This window comes from Nycticebus coucang, chromosome 9 (genome assembly GCF_027406575.1).
Source record: "Nycticebus coucang isolate mNycCou1 chromosome 9, mNycCou1.pri, whole genome shotgun sequence".
NCBI lineage: Eukaryota > Metazoa > Chordata > Mammalia > Primates > Lorisidae > Nycticebus > Nycticebus coucang.
This window is the reverse complement of record NC_069788.1, coordinates 11,737,816-11,751,278: the sequence shown is the minus strand read 5'-3', so window position 1 is coordinate 11,751,278 and position 13,463 is coordinate 11,737,816. Positions and strand designations below refer to the sequence as shown.

Sequence of the window (13,463 nt, the reverse complement as noted above, 5' to 3'; positions counted from 1 at the left end):
CACAGAACTTCTCTGATCACGTAATTTCGTATGAAGGAGAAAAAAGAGTCTTCTTAGATGACAAGTTTTCTCGTCACAATGAGGGTGTCCAATTATTGCATTTTATGCTTGGTAACATTTATCAGTACTGAGTCCGGTAACTCACGCTGGTCCAAGAAAGGCTCCAGGTGGAGGAGCAACATTAGCCTTTTAGTGTTTAGCTTTGCTTCTCAGCATGGCAAAGTCTCCCGGGGAAGGTTTTAAGAGCAATTAGAGCTCATAAAAGGACAGACTTGTCAGCACCTGAACAATGTGGAAAAATGGAGCCAGTGACTTGGGGTTTTGGCTTTTGATTTTGAACTGCACCCAAGTTAAAGCTGAATACAATTGGTTTTTCAGAAGTGTCTGTGTGTGTGTGTGCGCGTGCAGTGTGTACATGGGTGAGGGGGTTCATAAACATAGATACGGTTCAGCTTTGGAATAAAAGTGAAAGGCGTTCTTAGTTGCTTTCAAATCCTCTAAAAATAGCCTGAAGTCTCTGCCAAAGCTAATACAGACAGGATTCCCATGGAAACCCTCTGGGCTGAAGGGGCGGGTGTTATTTTTTCACTGGTTATTGGTTAAATGACTCCTACTCATTTTCTATAATGTAGCACTGTATTTATTGTCAAACCGATGAAGCAAACCCTCATGGCACCTGCCTATCTGGGCTACTTATCTAATGGAGAAGGAAGCGCAGCAGAGTCTGTATTTAATAAAAAAAAGTTTCTCGAGGAAATCTTTATAGAAAAAAAGAAATGTGCCACCTTGTTTGCTTTTAGTTTTTGTAACTAGTTTTTTTATTTCCTACTTTGAGTCCACAGTCACAGCCAGATTTTACTATATTATTTGTCCCTTATATATCTGTGTCAAAGTTCTTCTTGTTTACATTTTCTCATTTTGGAGGGGGTCCCTTTTTGGGGATGTATTTGTCAATTCTGGGGAACTAAGAAGAATTAAAGGATATGTGTCAGCCTTGAATTTGACACTGTGATATTAGCCCTTAGAAAATTTCATTTTCTTCAGTTTCAAATGGAAGGCAAAAATTTTTAAAAATACTGAGGGCCCAGAATGATCAAGTTATTTGTCTTTTGTTTTGAAATTATAACCCCTTTAGGGAAAATATTTTAACAAAATGATTAGCTGTTATCACTATCATTTTACAAATACAAAAAAAGAACTTAGATATTTTTGAAGAGTACAATAGAATTATAAAAGGATTTTCCATGTAAGTTTCAAAAGATTAAAATTATAACCAATTTAACAACTAATTGACAGTGATTTTTAAAAATTTGATCACTTTTATTCTTTTGTTTTATTTTCCCCATTAACTTTACTTCTAATAATGATGTTTTCTAAGCCACATTATAAATAATAACCTATGTACATGGTTCTTAATAGCCTATAAAACACTTCCACATAAACCAGACTTAATCATCACAAACATAAAAGTTTATAAAGCATATTTTCATAATTATTCTATGATTATTAAATAGTAAAAATAGTCTTCACATGTTATTTCATTTCCTTATGCCATTAATGTCATTTAACCTATGGTTCTAAAAGATGTTTTTGCATATTTTCTTGCTTAGTGTTCTACATCTTTAAGTGAAGATTTGGAAGGGAATGCAAAACTCTAAAATATGACTGCTCACCAAATATATCATAGAGTTACATCTTAGGATGTTCTTATTCCCAATAATGGCAGCTAGAAACAAAATTTTGATAAGCGGGAGTCCCCCAGATTCCTCATAGCATCTGGAAGTGTCCAGGGCCAGGTGCTGAAAAGGTCTGGTTTTCCTCTCCTCGCCTCGTGGCTGAGAGGCCTGTGTGGAAAAGGTTGTGGGTCCCATACACAACCCTCTTCTCTCTGGAGCTGGGTTGTCTAGTAAACACTTTCCTTCTCAGCCCCACCTGCAGGAGCCCTTCACTATTGCCCAGAGGGAACCCCAGGAGCAGGGCCCAGCCAGTATTAAATATCTTTCATCATTTCATATATGAAAAAAATTTTAAACTACACCAAATGTTTGGAGAGAAGCACAAGATAGGGAATCACAATCAGGAAGTAATGCTTTTGCTGTTTTTACCGTTAACGTCACAGATCGGAATTTGTCAGCGTGTGGTTTTAGTTTTGTGAGAAAACACAGGAGGTAAACAGAGAATGCACGGAGTAAAAACGCCGGGCTTGAAATTTCTCACGCCTGGGTTTGAAACACACAGCTTTGCCACCAACTAGCTAATGACCTTAGAATGCTTTTTTAACAATAAATCTGTTTTTAATTTGGACCCTTCACGCATTTTCATTAAAGACCGTGTAGTTAATAATACGTGACCAGATCATTTATCATTTTAATCAGGCACTGGCTTTCACCCTGGTTAAACAATGTTTGGTACCAAAGGATTTTGAAAACATCAGGACCCAGAGGTGGCAGAGTATGTCCAAAAACGTGATACTGTTGTACTCTACTAGAAAGCCAATTTAGATTGACATCCAGAGTTGGGCTGTGTTTCCTAGGTACTAGAATCAAAACAACCTATTGTCCAAATAAGAGGATACCTCTGTGCTGTGATTAAATAAGTGACACTGTACACTGTTTGCTAGTGTTTGAATAACTAACATTTACTGCTGTGTCTCATGAATTAAGTATATTACATTCACTTTTTTTTTTTTTTTTTTTTGGAGACAGTCTTACTGTATCACCCTCCGTAGAGCACTGTGGCATCACAGCTCACAGCAACCTCAAACTCTCGGGCTTAAGTGATTCTCTTCCCTCAGCCTCCCAAGGAGCTGGGACTACAGGTGCCCACCACAAAGCCTGACTATTTTTTGGTTGTAGTTGTTGTTTGGCAGGCCTGGGCTGGGTTTGAACTCGCCAGCTCCGGTGCATGTGACTGGCACCCTAGCCGCTGAGCTACAGGCGCCGAGCCCATTCACTTCTATTTTAAGTAAATTTTCGTTTTATCTGTTAAATGGCCTTCTCATGGTCACTTGAATGCAATTTAAACATTTGGTTTCATTTTCCCAGCATATTCGAGTAACTGAGTAGTAGAGAACCAGTTTAATAATGTTTCTAGACACCACTCTCATATACACTGGAACATACACAGTTATATTTGTAAGCTACAATCCAGAATCAGATCTGTTTACACATAAGAAGCATAAAAATTTGTTCCACAAATGGTAGATTTTAGTTTTTACCTATAAACTGTGAACAAAAACATACATCATTATATTACAAACATAAAGGTTTAACTTATTTATTTTTCTGAAAAAGCCCTAGTGCCTTGGGCCCTAGGTGTGTCACTCCCCCAGCATGCTCAATAGTACCAACAGACCTTACATTAATTATTTTTTAAACAGGCTTAATAGCCCCACAGACAGGATGGCCTTAAAGGCAGGAGCTATTATAAACACTATCTGTGTAGACATTTGAAAGAAACAGTGTGGGAGTTAAAATTACAGGTTCAAGAACCTATTTTTCGTCTTTCTCCCACACATCTACTCATCTCCTGTCATATTCTTTCCCAAAAGTTTGCAAATTTCCAGTTTCTCAATAAATCCTTCCTTTAAACAGATGTATCAAGTGTCAGTTACAAGTCACGCTTGGTGCCCTTTATTTTCTTATGTCAAGATCCTTCATATCTTGACCCCAAACTCAGAATTCTTATGGTCCTGATGCTTTAGTACTGGAACAAATTATGTTATCAGTGGGAAATTGTTCACGTCTGAGGCTTTTATCCTCAAGGAAGGCCCCAGCTAGTGCTTTCTCTGAATTCCATGGTAATCTAGTTAAGCTTTGACAAGTACAGAGAGGGAAGGCCTGAAAAGGAGGGCCATATGCACAAGAGCAATTTTAATGTTTCATGTTTGCCAAATAAGCTCTTAAGCAGTAATCGTGTGTTGTGGGAAGAAAAGGACATTTGGGGATGAGTTCTGGCTCCACCATTTCCTTGTCCTGCATTCTTGGGAAAGTCAACCTCTTTTTACGTTTGTCTCCACATTAACGTGCAACAACCATGAAAACAATTTTTTGAGTGGCTCCAGAGCTTTTTTTGTAAAATTATTTTGTACACTCTGAGCTACTGTGCAAGCACAAGACAGTATGATTATTATTTTGGTAGTAACTACTTAGAAAAGGGAAAGAAAATCTAAGTAACTCAGTCACTAGAAAGGCTTTATTTGCCAAGCTCATACTCAGAACACTAAGCAAATGTTGTTAATAGGTGACTTCTAATAATGAGGAAACATTCTGCTAGTTTAATGGGAAAATTGGGCCCAATTCTAAACTATACTCATTTGCAAGGACAAAAACAAAAATAAAAACAAACTGTATGATATTCTATCAGAATACATTCCCCTACTCACTAGCTAGAAATCAGTGTTTGGTATCAGATATAAAATTATAGAATATAAACCATTAGATGGAACAAATAAATATTAAGCATGTCCTATGTGCCAACTACTGCGGGAAGTGCGAGGGATACTATTCAAAAAAGAAAAGCACAATTCCTGATCTCTACAGTTTATATTCTGGGATGTGCGTGTGTGTGTGTGAAGCCGGCCAGGGATGGGGAATGAGAGGAATACGATCAGTCACCAATGAATAAGAATAAGAATGAATCAGATCAAGATAAGGATTATTTAGAGAGCTAGAACAGAGTGATGAGTCAGAATGACCAGTGTCTATCCTGAGTGGTCAGGAGAGTCCGTCTGGATGAGGTCATAATTCAGCAGAGGTCTCGGGCATCAGAAACAACCTATCCCTGTGAAGACTGGAATAAGAATCTTCCATACAGAGACACCAGCTAGTACCCTTCAAAAACAGTCCTAAGATGGGGCTTATCTAGACATGCTTGGGGATCAGGATAGCTGGAGCTCACTTGCTAACGTGGAGGTGTGGACTAAAATACACAGAGACAGGCAGGTGGCGGCCCACATCAGCATTCCTATACTACAAGCAAGGAGTTCGCACTGTATTGTAATCATGAAGAGTTGCCACTGACGAGTTTTAAATAGAGAGTGACTGAATCTGATTAGTGTTTATAAAACATACTGCTATTGCTCTATGGAGATTAGAATGTAGGAGGCAAGAGTGGAAACTGTTGGGAGATTATTGAGTTGTCAGACAAGAGGCCATAGCGATTTGAACTAGGATGGCAATAATCAAGATGTGTGTCCACTCATTCATTTCTTTATTCATTCAACAAACGTTTACTAATGGTCTACAATGTGCCAAATCCTGTTTGAAGCATCAGGTCTGCATCAAGCGTCAGAAGCAAAGAACCCACTGTCATCAGCCCGTGTTCAGTGGAGGACCCAGAAAATCAAGGGGAAGGAAGAGTGGGGGGCTGCTTTACGTAGGCTGGTCAGGGAAGACCCCTGTTTAGATCCAAATAAAGGGAAGGAGGAAGCCTTGCAGTTGTCCGGAGGCAGAGGGAGCGCAGGAAGACCCTAGGATGAAACGTGTTAAATATTTTTTAGTTGGAAAATCCAATGTTTGATTCCCTTTCATTGTGTTCCAATGTGGACCATTCCAAATGGTTCACACTGATAAATATTTCACTGCCTGCTTTACTTTTGGAGCTGTGTGTGGGCTTTAGCCATCAATCCTGGCCTTGGAGGAGGAGAGGAAAGCAGTGATCATGTGGGAAAGTCACTCTCCAAATAGCAAGTCTGCTGATCCCTGGCCCTAGCCCAGAACCCCCCAAATACATGCCTTTCTCCAAAATACATGGTACTATGTTTTCCAATTTCTACTCATGTAGTGATCAGCAGAGGATAAGCTTCTGGAGTAAGAAAATGGAGTTAAATGATTATGAAGTAAGATAGAAATACTATGCCATGCCAACACCTGGGTAAGAACAAATGCATATATTCTCAATTTTGCTCATTTTTTCAAAAGCGATTTTAGATTTTTGAAAGCATCATGGGAATAAAATCAGTGATGTCATGTGAAATGCTATTACCCAATAAAAATACAACCTTTAAGATGACAGTTTTGTTTTGGATTGTTTGATAGAATTGTAAAGAATCAAGGTATCATAAAATATGAAGAATGATCTTACTTTTCAATCCTAAGAATCATCTGGTGGAGCTTTTTAAATAAAATAGAAATACCTAAACTCCACCCCAGATCAATTAAATCAGAATCTCTGAAGGAGACCTGAGCAATGATTTTTTTTTTTTTAAGTTCTATAGCTGAATCCTTGTGCAGTGAGGGTTGAGTGACTTTGAGATGATCATTGACAATTTCTTATAGAAATGCACACAACTGTATCATAAGCATGTGTTCTGGTCATTGCAAACTATTACTGACACATGGGAGGGAAAAATAACACAAAAATGCAATTCTCCACCTTCAGAAACTTCCTACTTCATAGATTTGTTTGAAAACAATTTGCAGATGGGTCATTATAAAAGTTTTGAGACAGATTGTATGTGGTTTATTATTTCACTTCCAAGAAATACCGTTGACAGCATCCTTTCTGCTTCCCCTTGCTCAGCTTATCAGTGTTGCCGGGAGGGCTTCATTTGTTTTCATCCACACAGATTTTATATTTCTTGATTTTGTGTATCTCAAAACTTTTATAATAACCCAGGTATAAAGGATAAGAAGTTAAAATGATAAACTTTTCTCTTGGTTTGTCTGAAGATGTGGAAATGGAATAAAAAGTTCAATAGACTTCAGAGATGGCAAAGAACTCAACAGTAATTAATTTGACTTGCTAAGAACTATTTTTAAGTTCTGTGCTAACAGTCGTTTTAACTTCTCTCACACCCTCCTGGAAAGGGCTTGCCTAGCGTAGACCCCAGTGTTAAAACTATGATCAGTAAGAGTAACAGACACCTGTAAATTTGCATACAGACACAAAAGTATGGAAGCCCTCTCAATCCCATCTCAAGCAACAAGTTGGGAAAGCGTAAATGAGAGATATGATTTTAAAATGGTTTGTTAGACTGAAATTTCTTTTAGGGAGAAATACATTCTAGAAAATATTCATTATTATATTAAGAAAAATCATTGTGTTATTAAGGAGCCAAAGATAGAAATAATGGAAAGAAAGGAAAGGGCAGAGACTAAGTAGGGCTAGTGCTCAAGATGATGAGCATCGTAATCTCGGGCGGCATCTCTTGTTTTAGGGATGTTAACGCATCACTAGATGATTGTAAAAAGTTTCAGTGATGATGGTTTGACTAGTTTTAGGTCAGGGGGTTGAAAGGAATAAAATATAACAAAATATAATCTTTGAAAGGTATAAAATATGCAATGACACTATTATAATCTGCAGAACAATCAGATTTATTTTTAAAAACAAGAGTTTATAAGATGACCTAAATCACCTGTTACTAAATCAAGAACATGTTGAGTATGAAATAAATAATTATTTCAAGTAGAAAGGAAACATTATTCATCCGTGTGTGGCAGTTTCATTTTTTTTTCATGTTTTTTGGAGCGCTTTGTTGGGTGTGGACTTAGATCTTACCATTTCTTGTCTGTTGCTAAGATGCATTTGAAACTTTCATGTGAATATCATAAAGTGGAAAAGTTAAAAATGGGTACTTAAGGACTCCTTCCTTTGTGCATACAATCATTAATTCATTATATTAGCCCTGAAAGAGCTTTAGCAAAATAAATATACCACTACAGAAGAGATTCCTTCCTGTATTTATTCATCCCCAAACTTTCGTTGCTCACCAGATTTTCAATGCTCAAACACTGTACGAGCCATTCATACACAGAGATAAGTATGACAGTCTCTCAGCCTAGGGGACCATCAATCTAGAAGGAGAAGGGGGAGAGAAATTATAATCAAAGAATGGCAATAAGTTGAATGGGGATAAAGTGTGAGAAACTGCTTTGGAGTGTGTGTGCAGGTCTGGGTGTGGACTGGAGTAGGGGACTGGAGTCGGGAGGAGTAATAAGGCCAGATCAAAACCTGAGCAGTCATTCAAGGCTCAGACAAGAAGAAAGAGTGTCCATTTATTCTAACTCAAAATAGTAATGAATATATTTTGATTTGCATTAACTTACTTTTTTGAATAAAGGACTTGAAGAACGGGAGGATGTTTAACCTGTTGGGAAACCAAAGTGTTTTTCAGTCATTTAAAAACCAACAGTGCACGAGGGTTAGCTTTTCTGTGTACCCTTGTCGACCCTTGTTGTTGTAGCATTGCAATCTGTGTGGGGTGCTCGCTCACTATGATTTTGACTGGCATTTCCCTGTCAATTGGTGAGGCTGAGCATCTTTTCATATTTAGGTTTTCTTGCCATACACCTACAAAGGGGGTAACTCTGTAACATAATGAATATCTCAAAACACTTAACAATAGTAACTGTTTTATTGTGTGTGTGTGTGTGTGTGTGTGTGTGTGTGTATAGATGCAAACCCCATGCTGTATACATTAAATACCGGGTGGTGCCTATGGCTCAAGGAGTAGGGCGCCAGTCCCATATGCCAGAGGTGGCAGGTTCAAACCCAGCCCCAGCCAAAAACTACAAAATAAATAAATAAATACATTAAATACCAGGATATGTAATAACGGCTTCCAATGGTAATGCAATTTATAAATAAAGGTTTCTTTCGAGTTTTATTCAGAGAGGATTTCTGTAATTTTGGTAGCAGATTTACATGACAGTTTCTGTGAATTGAGAAGCTGGAGAAGTTAATACGGGGAATAAAGGACGGGATCTATGGGTGGGGTACTTATAAATAGGAAACAAGGACTTTGAGAGTCTCTGAACTATGATGTGCAAAAAATGTGTTCTTGTATATTTTTCTGAGAAGATATTCTACAAATTCTAGAATGATTCCTAATTCCAAAAAGTTAAGATCTTTTGCCTGAAAATAAGAATTTATTTTCCATATTACATGATACAGACTTTTCAGTTATTGAGTATCCTTGTTACTGAGTTTGTGAAATATCTTAGACTATGAAATTGAGCCCTAAAGTAGTGAATTCCATATCTTTAGTTATATAGTTAGTGCTGTATGTCTTTTAGAAGACTTACTGCAGAAAATATATTGATGCAAAAGATGATACTAATATAGACCTAAATTTATAACCAGCCGTTGCGGTGGCCTGTGATAACCTACTTTTTAACAAAGTACAATGAGGAGAATCTTAAAGCTAATTATTAAAAAGAATAGTGACGCCAGTTTATAACATTTGTGCATAGTTCATTGTAAACCACAAAGCGATTTTATACGCTAAATAGAGAAATTTCCTTTTTTTTGGTAAAACAAATGGCTTCCTAGAATTGAGAATTGCTTCCTTGAAGGCATGGGTATTTTGACAACATTAACACTGTTAACTTGCAGACTAGCCATCCCTTACCAGCCTCACCCCGTGGCTGTTAGAATTATCTAACGAGGTAAGTAGGCAAGTTGCTGAGCATCTAACTTGTTGCCTAATGCTAACTCCAGACTCCATTAAATCCCACTAGATGTATTGAATGGGTGCACAGCATCCCTACTTTGTTTAACCTGTCAACTGTGGCTTATTGTGTAAGAGAACAATGTTACTTTTAAAAGAAACCTCACTGAACTACAGCATTCAGAAAAAATAACAGTACATCCCCCTCTGACTTGAAAACACTTGAGGAATGATCTGGGAGAGCTTTATCTGAAGAACTCGGAAGCTATAAACCAACCAACCAAACAAACAAACCAAAACCCTTGTCTTTATTAAAAGGACAATGTCTGCCTGCCTACCACATCTAAATTGTGACACTTCCAATATGGATTTCCAGCAGGAAATTTTAAAATTAAACTAAATTGGCAAGGACATCTTTTGTTTCAGTATTATAGATCATCTAAATTCTCGTTGATATAATGTGGCACTTTATAAAACATACACGACTGAATATATCAGTAAATAAAAGTGATGTATAGAAACTATCCGCTGGTCTAAATATTTAAAAATTTAAACTCATATTTGGTTTGAAGCATTCTTTTCATATCTGAAAAAATACATACTTTTAAAAATGGAAACCCTTCTACTTCCCTAAGTACCAAAACATTTGGCAAAATCAATATTAAACTTTCTAAAATGCATTTGGAAGTGCAAAGGACCTAGAATTAGCGAAGGTCTTCTGGTGGCTTTGCATTACCAAATAGAACACCTGGTATAGACCATAGTTGCTGAAAATAAACAGCAATAAATCAATGGAACAGAAGAGAGAGCCCAGATACAGACCCACTCATGCACGTCATCTGTCTGTGACCAAGATGACACTGTGGGGCAGTGAGAAAAGAGGTTTTTTCTCCCCAATAAGAGCTACAAAGTCAAATTGATAGCCTTACGGGGGGAAAAAAATGAATCTTGTCTCTTTCATTACAACATACACAAAAATCAATTCTAGATGAATTGCAAATCTCAGTGTAAAAGTTCTAGAATAGGGGTTAGCAAACTTTCTTCAAGGGCCAGATAGTATTTAATTCAGGCTTTTCAGATCTTTGTTACAACACCTCTCTGCTGGGGTAGCACAAAGCAAGTTGTAAACAATAGATAAGCAAATGAGCCTGTCTGGGTCCAATCAAACTTTAGTTACAAAAAGAAACGGTTGTCAGGCTGGATTTGGCCTGCAGACTATAGTTTTTCAACCGCTTTTGTAGAACATCTTTTTGAATTTGGAATGAACAAAAATTTCTTAACACCAAGAGTGGTATCCGAAAAATAAAATTTCATAAATTAAGTTACATTAAATTTTGAAAATTTATTTATTAAAAGGCACTGTTAAGACTTCCCACCTAGTGGAAGAAGATATTCAAAATACATATATTCAGCAAAGAATTCACATTTAGACTATATAAACACACACACACACCCCCCCATACAGATTGATAAGAAAAGAAAGGCAAACCAACAGATAAAACAAAGTGCAAGAAATTTTGAGGGAAAGTTTCACAAACGGTAATATCCAGATGGGCAATAAATAAATTTAAAGGCTCTCATCCTCCTTAGTTATTAGGAAAATAAGAAATAAAACCTGTGTGGCATGCTTGTATATATTCCCAAATGAAAAAGGCAGGCAATTGTGAAGGGTGCAGAACAAATGGGACCCTTATACTTTGCTGATAAAGTTTAAATGGGCACAAGTCCCCCAAATGGGAAAACTGAGATGATCACAGATGTGTCGTCATAAAGTCTAACAACCCCAGTCTTTGGTATAAAACAACATAAATGTGTCTATATGTTCACTAAAAGACATATATATACCTGAATGTCCATCCTGGCACTTTCCATATTGTCAAACACTGGAAACTGCTCTATGCACATCAGCAGAAGAAATGTGGTGTGGTCACACCATGGATACCATACAGCAGTGAGGACAATCTGTAAGTGCCACGGGGAAATGCCTTGTGATGTGTTCATTCGATATGTATTCACATGCCACAGCAATAAGAGTCATCACAGCTCCATGCCGCAACATGGACCAATGTCTCACCAACGCCAACCCAAAAAATATGAGTGAAAGAAGCCATGCACAGATGGGTACACAACAACAGAATTCCATTTGCAGTTGTATGAAGTTCAAAAACAAAACTTAACCTGTGCTTTTAGAATTGAGGACCATGATTAGGGTGGAGTAGAAAAGACATCAGGACATCTGATGGAAAAGAGCAGGGGTGAGGAGGGTCCTGGAGAGCCAGGAACAGGTTCTACAGCCTTGTTCAGTTTGTGAAAATTAATGGAAATGTACATCTAAGTGTGCTTTTTAATATACCGTGTACTCCACTGTAGTGTTCTGTATAGGGACTTACGTCAGGAGAAGAGAATTAGGTTGGTGTAAGGCTAATGAAGGTGGTGGTCCTTGACTCCCCTCCCTGCTTCATCTTTTGCTGTCCTTTTACTTCCATTTAATGTAAATTTGGTGTTTCAAAAATAACTCAGAACTCACAAGTCCATAGCGATGTGAATAAATTAATAGATGAGAGAAAAGTGATAAATCTACCATGCAGAAGAATTCTAAATTGATGAAGATACCTGCCCTCAGGGAGGTGGAACACACCTCTGCCTTTTAAGGGCTTCCTTTTAAAGAATACAGGTTGGAAAGGAGTAACTTCACAACGGAGAAACCTGACGAGTACTGCCTCAGCCAGGTGATCAAGGCCCACATCGTCACTGGCATATCGTATTGACTATATGTGGCCTTGTCATGGTGTGATGATGAGAGCAGTCTCTCCCCCCAAAATCCCATAACCTCAGTCTAATCATGAGAACATCAGACATTCCCAAATTGAGAGACATTCCACAAAATAGCTCACCAAACTGTCAAGGTCATCAAAAGCAAGGAAAGCCTGACGGGTGTCCAACGTGCAGTCTGTGGGCCACATGATCATTTAAGGCCCTTTTGTTTATTTTTAGCCTTGGATATTGCTAAATTATTCATGAGCTTTTTTGTTTTTGTTTTTGCTCATCAGCTTTCAGTAGTGTTTGTGTTTTTCACACGTAGTCCAAGGCAACTTTTCTTCCCATGGGTGGCAGAGTGAAAAAAAAAAAAAAAAGTTTGGACATCCCTGGAAGGAGCTATGCCATCTAAATTTGATGTGGTATCCTGAAATGGAATTGTGGAACAGACAAGGGATAGTATATAAAAACTAAGGAAATCTGAAAAATTTTGGACTTTAATAATAATAATTTATCAATATTGATTTATTATAACACAGGTACTAATGTAAGATGTTAAAAATAAGGAAAATTTGATACGGGATGTGCTGGAACTCTCTGCACTACCTCTGCACAACTTTTTTTTAATTTTTTTTAATTTTCTTAGGTTTCTTTTTTTGTTGTTGTTCTTGTTGGGGATCCATTGAGGGTACAATAAGCCAGGTTACATTGATTGCATTTGTTAGGTAAAGTCTCTCTTGCAAACATGTCTTGCCCCCAGAAGGTGTGGCACACACACCAAGGCCCCACCTCCCTCCCTCCTTCCCTCTCTCTGCTTTTCCTCCCCCCCACATGACCTTAATTATCGTTAATTGTCCTCATATCAAAATTGAGTACATAGGATTCAAGCTTCTCCATTCTTGTATTGCTTTACCAAGAATAATGTATTCCTCTGCCATCAGGTTAATACAAAGGATGTACAGTCTCCATTTTTTTAAATAGCTGAATAGTATTCCATGGTGTACATATACCACAGCTTGTTAATCCATTCCTAGGTTGGTGGGCATTTAGGTTGTTTCCACATTTTGGCAATTGTAAATTGAGCTGCAATAAACAGTTTAGTACAAGTGTCCTTACGATACAAGGATTTTTTTTCCTTCTGGGTAGATGCCCAGTAATGGGATTGCAGGATCAAATGGGAGGTCTAGCTTGAGTGCTTAGAGGTTTATCCATACTTCCTTCCAGAAAGGTTGAACTAGTTTGCAGTCCCACCAGCAGTGTAAAAGTGTTCCCTTCTCTCCACATCCACGCCAGCATCTGCAGTTTTGAGATT

The 13,463-nt window shown here is 37.7% G+C and overlaps 1 protein-coding gene across 3 annotated transcripts in view; it reads left to right on the top strand.

The window, feature by feature from the left end:
- Positions 1–13,463, top strand: part of KCNQ5 (potassium voltage-gated channel subfamily Q member 5) — a 583,497-nt gene that overhangs the window by 126,366 nt on the left and 443,668 nt on the right. The gene's annotated exons all lie outside the window — the stretch shown is intronic.